The following is a 12,974-nucleotide window of genomic DNA, read 5'->3' as shown; positions in this document are numbered from 1 at the left end:
TAGGCTATGGCTCCTTTCAACTTATGCTTCTTTATATTAATATATGGTCTATTCACTTTATTATTTATATGTTTGACTGGTGTGAAACTGTACTTGCCTGTATATCCACACACTTATTCCGCTAGCCATAATATCTCGATGATGGTAGGACAGTGAGGGGCTACATTCCACCCCAGGCCACTGAAAAAATTCATGTTTAGTAGCAATATTAATTCATTCAAACTATTCCATAATATTAATTAATTTAAAATCCCTAATGCTGCTACCTGCAAGCTGTCCATTTGTATGATTGCGTGAAGAAGGTTTGAACCTCTGGATATTCAGATAAGAATACACATAGCTGTCCGAGCAGGGATCAAAATTGTTCACTACTTAACCATACAAGGTTAATTTGGGTCAAATCTTCTATCAGTAGCTACATACTATAAAAGCCATTCTGTTTAGGACTGAAAAATAATTGAAACCGAATTTTCAAAAAAAGAGATATTCTTATTATTTTAATATAAATTAACAATTAATTAGCCTTTTAAGTCAAAAAATTTAACAGTAATAATTTGAATCGAGAAAGACCAAATTAATATTTGAAACGATTTGACTAAAACAATAATGAATTAACATGTTGATTCTAAAGGCCGAGTAGATTAATCCTTACTGAACCAGTGTAGTTGTTCCCTTGGGCATAATCTGCGTCGTTACTGTGGCAAAGTGGGGCATAAATGTTGTAATATCTATACTTCCAATCTCATCCCAGATCTGTCTAAAAAGTCCTCGCATTTTTCCGAAAAAAGTTTCATTCACCAAGTCACAATATTTCAAAATGCCTTTGTAGGTTTCATGATATTAAAGCGTGAGTCCATAGTAGTCAATATCTCCCATGAAGTCTGAACATCGTTAAGCACTCCATTACCAATCTGAAATAGTTATTGCCATTCAAAATAAGTTAGTCAAAATTCAATTTAAGGATCGGAACAAATCAGATATATATCATAATAAATAACATATATATACCGCAATTCCTTGAGAATTGATAACAGTTTGATTTGAGTACTTGTTGTGGAGCATAATCTCATTTGCAAGCTGAGGAACGTAATGTCCGGCGTAGCTCTCCCAGTTATAAAAAACCCTGTGTTAATTGGGGGAACCCTCGAGCCAGTTGGCAAGAAATGTATAGGCCTCGGACGCGTAGCATTATCACCTGAGTGATTGTAGTCGAAGATGTATTTGAATATGAAAAGCCTACTCCAGCTGGAGACTCCAAGAAGATTACGTTGCCACTGCCATTGTTTGAAAACATTTCGGAATTATGATTGTTACAGTGTGTTGTGGGGAAGAAAAATAAAGTAGATAAGAAATTATTGTGATAGATTTGTTCACCATTGTTCCATGCATATTCATTTTGGAATAGTGTTTTGCCTCACTATTTATTCTGAAGGGTCCTAGTTCAGTCATAGCTCCAAACCCAAGTGAGGAACATCCTGGTCCTGAAAACTCAGAAGCATAATTCGATTTATGTGTTAACATTTATGCTTAACTGTATGATGTATATATACTCCCTTATTTTAAATCACCCAAAATCCTGTTCTTCCATTACTTAATTAAGGATTCATGGCTTACCATAATGGAAAATATAATTTAAAATAACAAAATAAAGGAAGAAATTTTGATGTTACTAATTGTATGATGTACATGATATCCATGCCTGCAATTTGTAGGGTTGTAAAGAGACTGAGATGAAAACAAAGTTAATTTATTACTCCCATTGAGCCACAAAACCAAAGGATTGGTTGAAGAGTTCTGAGGGGACTCAACAATAGTAAAAGAGTGCTCTTCCAGCTGAGGATCAACCGTCACATAGCCCGAGTACTGGTTAAGTTTATCCATTAGGTTGGCCAGGCAATGCAGTAATCTTGTCAAGTTCCATTAAACCATCCTGAGCCCCAATATACACAGACTGTACTCTTGTTACACTTGATTTCTCCCGATACTGTACCCGAAAATTGGCCTGCTTTGATCTCTTAGACTTGATAAGCTTTCGAGGTTATCAACTGACTGCTTCACATAACTAAGGATATCAAAGGCAGAAGGAAAAGAGCAACTTGGAAAACAATGCTACCATCATCTTGTTGCTTGATTGTATTGAGGTTCGTGTCAACATTATTTATAAGTTAAGTTAGTTGACCTTTTTTTCTGGTTCTTGGCATATTTTGAATCCCAAGAATCTACATTCTTTGCAACCTAGCAGGAATTCGTTCCTGGCCGGCTGTGTTTTCAGTATGCAGTTTAAAATATGTCTTCTTCTGGCTTTTTTTTTTTTGAAGTTATCGATGGTTTGTTATATTTTATCAAGCGCTAGTTGCGTTTCATTGTACGTCAAATAATATAGGACCTGCCTCCTACATGAACTAGGCCTGCATTCTTCTTAAAGCGTTAAAAAATTAGTCTTCAAATAAATATTTCGTCGTAAGAACACGTTGTGTTAACCCAAATACTGACCTTGTTGATGGAAATATGTTACATGAATATGCAAAAGAGAAGTCAAACAAAAGTTGCCGTCCTATACAGTGTATGTTTCGAATATATTTTATTATATTACTTAATTTACAAAGTAAATAACTTGATTGCACTCGATTCAAATTTCAGATCCCAAGTAGGGGTGTCCATGAAACTGAATATCCGATCCGGGCTTTCTCAAGGGTAGCAGGTGAGGCACCTGCTAGGGCTCCCCAAAATAGGGTAAAAATGGCTCAATTTTTTATAATTTTTTTTGAATATATTACAAAAAGAAAACAAATCTATAATTCTTATTAGGTTGGCCTAAGGGCCCCCCCACCCAAAAAAAGTAAAAAAAAGACTCAATTTTATAAACTTTATTACATATATTCTCACCCAAAGTTTGACGAAAAACGAACTTGTATTCTAGTTTATATATTCGAATTTACACCCCTAATTAACACATTGAATTTCCTTTAACAATGAAAGGCTAAAATGGTCACACATTAATTTTCTTTAACAATGAAAGGTCAAAATGGTCATTTACAGTCTCAAATTACTCACCCCCAATTCAATCCCAAAATTCGATATTCACATAAATCATCTCACCCCTCTTTCACCACGGTGTTTGGAGCTGATTCCAGTCGATTTTCTCACCAAAGCGACAGAATCAACCTTTATTCATTTCCCAAGTGTTTTCCCACCTTAATAGCCTTCATTGACCAATTTTGACAAATCTCGCAACCCAACTCACCACGCGCGGACAACCATTTCGGTCTTTTCGGCAAGAACCGCGTTGTTGGCTTTCCGACACCCCATCTTCCTCCCTTAGCCCTCTCACCAAAAACCCCTATCAACCTATCTGTTTACTCCGCCAATCGCGACAACGATACCTTTTTGGCTGCAACTTCTCAAGCCTTTTCCGGTCAATCTTGGCATTGGAAATCACCCATTTCGACCACCACGCGTTCTCAACATCTGCTCTCTAAAAACCTCCCACCAAACTAACCCTATTAGCCCATGTTAGTCAGTCCACTCTCCTAATGATTTGCATCTCAAAAGGCAAAGAAAAATAAATTTGAAATAATTTTTTTAATGTATCTTAATTATTAGAAGACCATCAAAGTAACTCTTACCTAGGGGTCACAAATATTCTCGAGACGGCTCGTCAGAAGTCCCGGTGTGTTGGCATCCCCGACACCACCATTCCTCCCTTTAGCCCTCTCACAAAAACCCATATACCTCATCTGTTTACTCCGCCAATCCGACCACTGATACCTTTGTTGGGGCGACTTCCAAGCCTTTTCGGTCAACTTGGCATTGGAAATCACCCATTTCGCCACATCGCTTCTCTCAACATCTGTCTCTAAAACCCCCCCCAAACTGACCCCGTTACCCACCGGTAGTCGTCCACTCCTAGTGATTTTGCATCTCAAAAGGCAAGAAAAATAAATTTGAAATAATTTTTTTAATATATGACTTATATTATTGAAGACCCTCAAAGTAACTCTTGCCTAGGGTACAAAAATATTCTTGAGACGGCCTTGATCCGATCTAGAACGAAAATTCCACTCGATTTTCTCGGGTCGGATGGATATTCTCTTTTAAATAACCAATAGTCATTTATTATCCAAAACCGAAGTTATCGGATCAGTTTTTGAGTTTTCTTTAAAACCCAAAAAATCAAATCCGAACCAATATTTTAAATTAAGATTCATTATTGAAGTAAAGAATAGAGATTTATTTTAAATGTTTTGCTTTGTGTTTATTGATCTTCAAATATATACAAGTTTTAAAATCTATACGAATAAAAATACAATTAGCCTAATTCAAGGAGCAATCTAAGCAATTCAAGTCAACAATTATATCCACATATTGAGGAGATTGAGAGCAGATCAGGGAGGTTGATTAATGATTGATTGAGTAGTTTAATTGGCATAATTGATGATTCATTGAGTAGTTGATTGGGGGATTGAATTTGATTAAGGGATATCCTTAACAAAAAAAAAATTGGGTAATTGAGGTAATGTATAAAGAATCAAAGAGTACAACCTACTAAATAGAGCTCCCCGCCACAAAACACCTTGGACAGGCCCAAGATTCAGAAAACACAGCCCAAGGATATACAACTATGCCAAACATACCACAACTAACGGTAATCAAAGAACCTACACCAGCTAAGAGGCAGCAAAAAAACCAGGGGGAACCACTACAAATAGATTACATATGACCCACCCACACCCTTTGTAATCCACCAATCATAGCTCCAGCTGAAAAGAAAAAAACTCCACAACATCAAAGTGCAAAACTGCAGATCTCCATTGGAAAATCTCCACAACAGCACCAGTTTTAGCACTCATCAACGCATAAACAAAAAGGTCACCCGAAAGCAATCCTTAACAAATTTCCATATGGCTATGTATTATTCAAGAAACAAATGATATAATAGACTTTAATGCACACAATTATCATACTTTTGTCGTAAAAAATCAAGTACTTAAGGAAACCCTAAATCAAACTAAAGAAATACAAACACAAGAAAATGGAAATCTGGAGCGCCATTTTGTTGACCTACCGCTTGCCACCAAACCTAGTTTACATTACTACTACCGATTTAGCCACCTACATCTAGAGCTTATGAAAAAAGAGGGGAATAGTTTTATTTTATGTTTCAAAGTTTTTTGTTAATGCTGAAGATGGTGGAGTGTGAAGGGTTTTGACTCAGGGGGAGTTCTTTCTTATAGGAGAGTGTGTGTTATGTTTTTAAAATTCTGTTGATGTTAAACCTTTTATTGTCCTGATGATCTTGTCTTGTTTTCTTCTCAACTTAAATTCTCTTTGTTTCATGTGGTATGCATATCTTTGTGTTGTGGTGATGATGGTACTTGAGATATGTTTTTTGGTTTGTGTATTTCTCTTTTGTCTCAATGCTTGTGATGTTGGCATTGTTTTGAGAGATGTTTGTGTTGATAATATGTTGAGATTGTGTTTTGTTCATAAGTTTGACAAAGGGAGAGATTGTAAGTGTTTTTGTCAACTTAAGAAGATTGTATGCACATTTATTATGATGTTGTAATGAGTAAATAGATTGCTGCAGCAAAAAAGAAACAATATAAAGAAAAAACAAATCTGATTATCACATTATCGACCCAAAATTTGGGCAATGATTATAACGTTATAAAAAAAACAGTGTAAACAAATATGTATAAATCAAAGTCTAACCCAGCCAAGGATTTAGAATACATTACCAACATTTAGAGGCCCCTTCAATATCTCTGATTTGATTTTCTCTCGATTTAAAGTGAATCATCACTCACGTTCACACAAGATAATCCGTAGAACTATCAAGAGATTTGCTAGATCCTCTGATGGCTTCAAGAATCAATGTTTTCAATGAGTCAAGAAGAGAAAGAATATTCTCTTCAATCAATGAGTGGGGCGTGAGAGAGAGTAAAAAAAGGTGGCTAGGGTTTTTAAATTATTCAATGAATGAATTAATTCTCTATTGTTTTATTTGAGTTGCACTTATATAGTGCAACAATTAAAACCTATCCTCTAGGAATAACCATGGACTCAAACCCTAGGTCACCCTTGCAACCAAAACGACTCTTTATGGTATTTAATTAATTAATTTATTATAATTAAAATCATTAATATATAATAATATACAAACCTAATTAATAATAATTCGTTTAAATATATCATAGATATATTTAATTTCTTCACTAATTAATTTAATATTAAAATAAATACAGGCAACAACCTTAGCAAATTTAATTGCACTGTGAGATTACCAAAATACTCTTCTCTGAAAGGCGAAAAAACCCTTCTCGCAAATTGATTCTAAATTATTCTAAGTGTGTGACCCGTAGGCTCCTCATCATCAGTAGTGTTAGTATCGCGATTAACATAATTAATTGTCTCACTACACACAGACACAAGATTGGTCCCTAGCAAGGCATCATGGCCACCATAGTAGATTCTAATTAGTGAAACCGCAGCCTGTCAATGATATGGTTCTCATACAATCAAACTTTCATCATTGTTATTCATCGAGACTGAGGTACAAAAATAGTGTCAACCTTCAGTATCTCGATATGTTTGTATTCAGTTATGGACTAATGAATAGAATAATAAATTGGATTGAGCAACAACAATCAATCACCCGTGGCCAAGATTTAGTGTCATTGCCATTTACTAAATTATCCAGTGAGATAACTTCTCCGTACTAGGAGTGATGAATCCTTGTCGATCCACCATAGTCTAATATACTTCTCAATATAGCCAACATAACGTATTGATAGCTCTGAATAGAACTACGTTGGGTTAGTGTCAAACTACACCAATTGGGGCACAAGGCGCTCGGTGATCTCAAGTCTAAGGAACACATGCACAACCAACGTTAGGGGATTTATTCATAGATATATGGTTACCATCCATATGGAATCCTCTGGTGGGTCTGTCCAGTGAACTTGCCTTAGCAAGCACCCATGCGTTGTTGTTGGCAAACAACCTCGACAAGTGAGATCAGTCACTGCCTTTCGACAGGGTCATTCAACACCATGATAGCTTTACCGTATTATCTGTGCTTGGTTAAAATAATGCTAGGGCTACAAATGTTTTACAATGGCCAGCATTGTGATCATAGGGTTCTCACTATCAAGATTTGAAATACTTGATAACCTGTCATGATCCTGCCATCCTAAGGACATATATCATTATACATGACTATGATTTACAAATATAGAAGAATATGCCTTTATTGATAAATAAAAATTTATTACAGATTAATTTTACAATAATTGATTGGCTTAAGCACCTACTCTAAAAATCTCTCACTTGCATATAGTCAATCATTCATGTATTTAATACCGAATGACCTTAAGTGTTTTCAGTGCTTCTACTGCGAGAGAGACTTCGTGAGTGGATCGACGAGTTTGTCATTAGTATGACTTTATAACTGTGCATCTCTTCTTCAACCGATTCTCTGAATGAGAAAATGCTAAGTATGTGTTTGGACTTCTGGTGAGACCATTGTTCTTTGCTTGAGCGATTGCTCCTGTTGTCATAATAGGACATCTATTGGATCAACAATCGTGGAAACACACCAAGTTCAGTGTGTGGAACTTAGTCTAAACTGCCTCCTTGACTGCATCGGATAATGCAATACACTCAGCCTTCATTGTAGAGTCTGCTGCAAGTTGGCTATTGTCCACCACATTCAACGGATACTTCTTACATCTACTTAAATGATTCGTAGACAACTTGTACCACTCCTACTCGGGCAAGCTAAAAACATTCCCACAATAATGACATGATGCCATGGCACCACCTTATTCTCACAATCTTGGAGAAATGATCCCACACTATGCATGAAAAGTGTCAGAATTCAGAAGATGAGGACTTAGTTGATTTAGCTAAGTAACAACAAACACAGTCGTTTTGTGTCTCTCTTAAACAAAACACGTGAGCTTTCTTCTCCTCACTTCCCCTTTTTCTCTTACTTCTTCAGCTGCTACGTTACTTAAAGTAGCTGCAAACCCTATTGTAATTATTCACTATCATTTAATCAATTGAATATAGTAATTGAAGCAACATTGTTTTCTTTTTCTTTCAAATTACAAATTCTCCATGGTATCAGAGCCAAAAGACTAACGTCAATGGCAAAGATCTCAGACACTAAATCTCTGAAAACTAGCTTCGAAAGGAATGATTCACAACGCTTCAAGCTCAGTTAGCTCAGCTTTCAAACAAGTCTTCAGGTCGTTACTCCAAAGTTGACTAAGAAAACTATCGCTTCTGGAAATCGCAAGTGCTCTCAGGCTGTGGGAGATCATGAGCTGAGGATCATCTCACAGGTTTGTGTATCCTGTCCTGAGCCTTTAATACTGTCGATAATGACATATCGCAGAATCAGGAGAAGTTAGGTCAAAAAGAAAAATTGATTGAAAAAATTAATCCTGCTATATTTCTTGGAAAAGGAATGATAAGTTGTCTAGTCCATGGCTATTAGCATCAATATCTGAGTGTATGTTGGCTCAGTTTCCATGTGCAACATTACAGCAATTTGGCTAACCCTAGAAAGTGAGTTCGTAATGATTTCTAAGTCTAGAGCTCTTCAGTTGAAAAACCTTACTTCAAAACACTCAGAAAGGTCTGAGCATAGTGATATGTCAAAAAAGATGAAAGAGATAGCCGAAAGGTTGTCAGCTAGTGGCAAGTAATTTCTGATGAGGATATTATAAGTTTATACTAGATGGACTAGGTCAGAATTTGATGCTGTAATTGGTTAATCTCAAATCAAGAATAGAGTCTAAGTTTGATCAGTGACTTTACTAGAAGCCAATACTTGCTTCAAAAGTAGAGATGAGGATTGAAAGATTTAATTCAGGAGTTTTTAACAGTTCTGTTAATAGTTCTGTTAATATGGCTACTATTAGCAATCCAGGAATCCATTCATCACTGTCAATGTTTACCTACATCAACACCAACATCAATGCTTTCCAACCAAACATACTGGTGCTTCAATTTATCACCAGTATTTACTCCAATCCTACTGCTCAACACACCACCATCCCCATATTAGATATCAATATCCTACCCCTGTCAATTACAACACCTGAATGTGCCTTTGATAAGTGAACAGTATAATTCCTCAGCCAACATTGGACAGTATGGAGTCCCTTTTACCACCTATAGGTCACCGTTTTATTCCATTATGGACGAGGTAAAGGTAGAGGAAACCTCAAAGGAAAACCATATCGCCAAGTCTGTAACAAAAGGGGCACACTGCTGTGCAATGTTATCACAGGTACAACTCCATGTATAATGGTATACCTCACACTTTGAAGGTCAAAAACCTGGTGGTTATCAACATACACAGCAACAACAACAATCCACAATGAATCACAGTCAGCTTGTACCAAACCTTCACCTACAAAATCACAATCAGCCTGTACCAAACCTTCCCCTACAACAGCAACCCCTATAAACACACTACTCATGTCACACTCAGCTATACACTACCTAGTCAACAAACATCGAACAACTATACCATGTCAAGCATATTTGCGTCCCAATCTTTTCCAATCCTACCCTTCCTGTATATCTCATCACACCAATTCAGGATCCAGGCTGGTACTATGGATTCTGGAGCAACGATCATGTCACCTCTGATTTGAATCAATTGAGTGCAAGTAGACACTATGATGGTCCTGAACAACTTCAGGTTGGCGGGGTGAGTTCCTCAATAATCTCATGTTGGTTTTTCCATTTGCCTAGTCTTTCAATCTAAATCTTAGATTAGAATGTTCTTTGTGTCCTCGATAACCAAGATTACTTAGCATTTAAAATTATAAGGATAATAATTTGGTTTGTGGTGAATTTTCTGCTACTGTTGTGTGGTTAAGGACAATGCTACCCAAACAGGTACTGCTGCAGGAGAGATCTAAGGCTGGATGTATCAGTTGAACCGGTCAACTTTCATTACAATCCAAGTTGCTAAACACTTCATTAGCCTTGATAGTTCATTCACAAAACAGTGTCATTTAGGCAAATCAGCATTTACTAGGACTTCTATTGAGAATAATAGTGTTTCTTCGTAAATCTAGGTGTGCTAAAAATACAAATCTAGTCAGTCCAACTTCCTCATGCAATAAAGTTGATAATTCTACATTTCCTTCATGTACTAAGAACAGTGATGAGCATCCTGTTGAATTAGGTTCTGATAGTTGTAAAGATTTGCCTAGTATAATAATAAACATATTTAATTTTCACTGAGCATACTATGTTGAATTTACTTTCCACAAGTAATTCTAGTTCTGTGAATATGCATTCTAAATCTGATTCTATACTAAGTATGCTAGCAATATGCATGTTGTCCTCTGTGGTTCTGATATTGACAAAAACACACTGATTTGTTACTGAAACTATGTCTGATAATATGTGTTCTGTCTTGATAAGCACTCTAATTATTGATACAACCTGCTGTGCACATAACAGCCACCAGGACTGTGATGACCCTTTGTTTAGGAATGCTAATGACAACACTTTTGCTTCAACATGGACATAAATGAATGTGAAGCTCTCTCCACTGCTCAGTTTCTGAGTTAAAGGCTAAAATGAAGTTGTTGATCTGCACTCTTCCAATTAAAAGGTTATCTAAAGTGTTCAGATGTGGTGGTAGTATATGTAAAAGTTCTGTCTTTCTGCTCCAGGTTGAGACAATTGCAATGTCATTTCTGCTGTAGTTTGACGGCAATCGCAATGCTGCTGATATGGTGCTTTTGTTTATGATAAACTGTTCTGCTTCAATGGTGACTGCTTGTAGTTTATGGATTATGGATTGTGTATGTAGGAATACTAATAATTGAAAGTGTTGTGTGAGCTAAAGGTTGCTGCATGTGTTGATTCATTTGGAAAATGGTGGATTAGTATATGCTGGAGGTTACTGTGTAAACTGCAGGTTGATGTGGGATCAAATTTTATGATTTCTGGAGATTGTTGTGTAAAAGCAACTTGGTTGTGATGATTGTGTTTGTGAAATAGTGAGTTGGTAAAGTGTATGGGTGGTGAAATCTGTTAGAAGTTTTGTATCTTCTGCAGTCTTGTAGGGGCAGTTTGTGTATTGGTGGTGAAATGGTGTTTGTGTTTTTACAATTTAATCTTTGTGGACTATATATAGTGGAGTATGTGAATGCGCTGACTTGTAGTAGTCAGATTGTAGTGGTGAAGTTGTCTGTTGGCAGATTGTAGTGGTGAAGTTGTCTGTTGTGAAGATTGTAGTGGGGTGCAGTTTTCTGGTAATAGTACAGATTGTAGTGGTGCAGTTTTCTGTGGTGCAAATTGTAGTGGGACAGTTTCTGTGGTCAGTGATGTTTTACATTACAGGGGAGTACGATGAATGTAATCTGGTGAAAAACTGCTATTTGCAGTTTACAGTTTGCATTTTTATGGTTTATGATGAATTTTATGGAAGAAATGGAAATAGTGAATGTAATCTGATGGAATACATGACTGCTGCTGTATCTGCTGCTGCTGAAAAGAAATTGGTGAAAAACTGCTATTTGCAGTTTTACAGTTTACAGTTTTACAGTTTGCAGTTTGTTGCTGATGTTGATCTGTACTGTTGAAAGAAATCTGGGGAAAAAACTGCTATTGCAGTTTTACAGTTTGCAGTTTTGTGGTTTTAGGACTGAATTTTATGAAGAATGGAAATAGGAATGTAATGATGAGAAGGACCTGTGCTGTGTACTGTGCTACTGAAGTTTTATTTTCTGAGTAAGAATTCAGAAATCTGAACTAGGGAGTTCTTTGGAGTGGGCATGTGGATTAAGTGTCAGAATCAGAAGATGAGGACTTAGTTGATATTAGCTAAGTAACAACAAACACAGTCGTTTTGTGTCTCTTAAACAAAACACGTGAGCTTCTTCTCCACTCCACTTTCCCTTTTTCTCTTTACTTCATTAAGCATACGTTACTTAAAGTAGATGCAAACCCTCATTGTAATTATTCACTCATTTACTCAATTGAATATAGTAATTGAAGCAACATTTGTTTCTCTTTTTCTTCAATTTACAAATCTCTCACACAACATTGAAGTGGTCTTCCTAGTAGTAGTACCATGTTCGTGGGTGTGTACGTGGCCATGAGTCGTGCAAGTATTTCATTTTGACTCACATTTGTTGGTGGAATCGAGCATGAGGATCAGGCATCTGAAGTCCACAAGTAGGAGCTTGTTGTTACATGGTCAATGACATCCGCAAATAAAGGTGTTTATAGTTTACAGTTGTTGAAAGTAATACTAAAAACAAAGACAAAAAATAACGTGTAACATACCAAAAATAAAAAAATGTCAATAGCATAAAATAGAAAGAACAGTCCTTTTGCACAGACAGAAAATTTATGTATCAATTGAAAAAAGAGCCATAGTCAATAGCATCCCCACCTATCAATATGAACTTAGCTCGAAGGGGAAATCCCATTCATCCACAAAATCTACTACTTGTCTAATTAGAACTATCAAGTTTCAATTATTTAGATTAAGTTCATTACAGGTCGACTATGAAATGCCCAGAAATTTGTTAATTAGATATCATCCAAGAATAAAAATAAGAAGTCAGATATCAGTAGTGAGTCTGAATCGATCTCACTCTAGCATTCAAAGATGCACATTGCCAAACCACAACCTATACGGAGACATAGTTTAACCTTATAAAAAATAATGTGATGAAAGTAAATTAGAAAGAAATACATGTGAACAGAAATAAAATTAGTAAAGACATAGATGCATTAAATCCTACATTGTGAATTGGCGATGGAGTATGGATGGCGGCACAGAATGGTGAATGAAGTATGGTTGCAATGGCGAGAATGGTGAATAGGAGAAGGCGACTGGCGGACAGCGAGGAATGGAGAACAAGAGAAGCGACGTGATGGAGCCGGTGATGGCGGAGAGAATGGGGAAAGCAGAAGGCGATGACGAT

General features: G+C 36.4%; 1 pseudogene; it reads right to left on the bottom strand.

The window, feature by feature from the left end:
- Positions 1–266: 266 nt before the first annotated feature.
- On the bottom strand, positions 267–9,494 carry LOC116125797 (annotated as a pseudogene).
- Between the last annotated feature and the right edge of the window lie 3,480 nt (positions 9,495–12,974).

The sequence above is a fragment of the Pistacia vera genome, unplaced genomic scaffold (genome assembly GCF_008641045.1).
Source record: "Pistacia vera cultivar Batoury unplaced genomic scaffold, PisVer_v2 Contig171, whole genome shotgun sequence".
Taxonomy (NCBI): Eukaryota; Viridiplantae; Streptophyta; class Magnoliopsida; order Sapindales; family Anacardiaceae; genus Pistacia; species Pistacia vera.
This window is presented reverse-complemented; position numbering and strand designations above follow the sequence as displayed.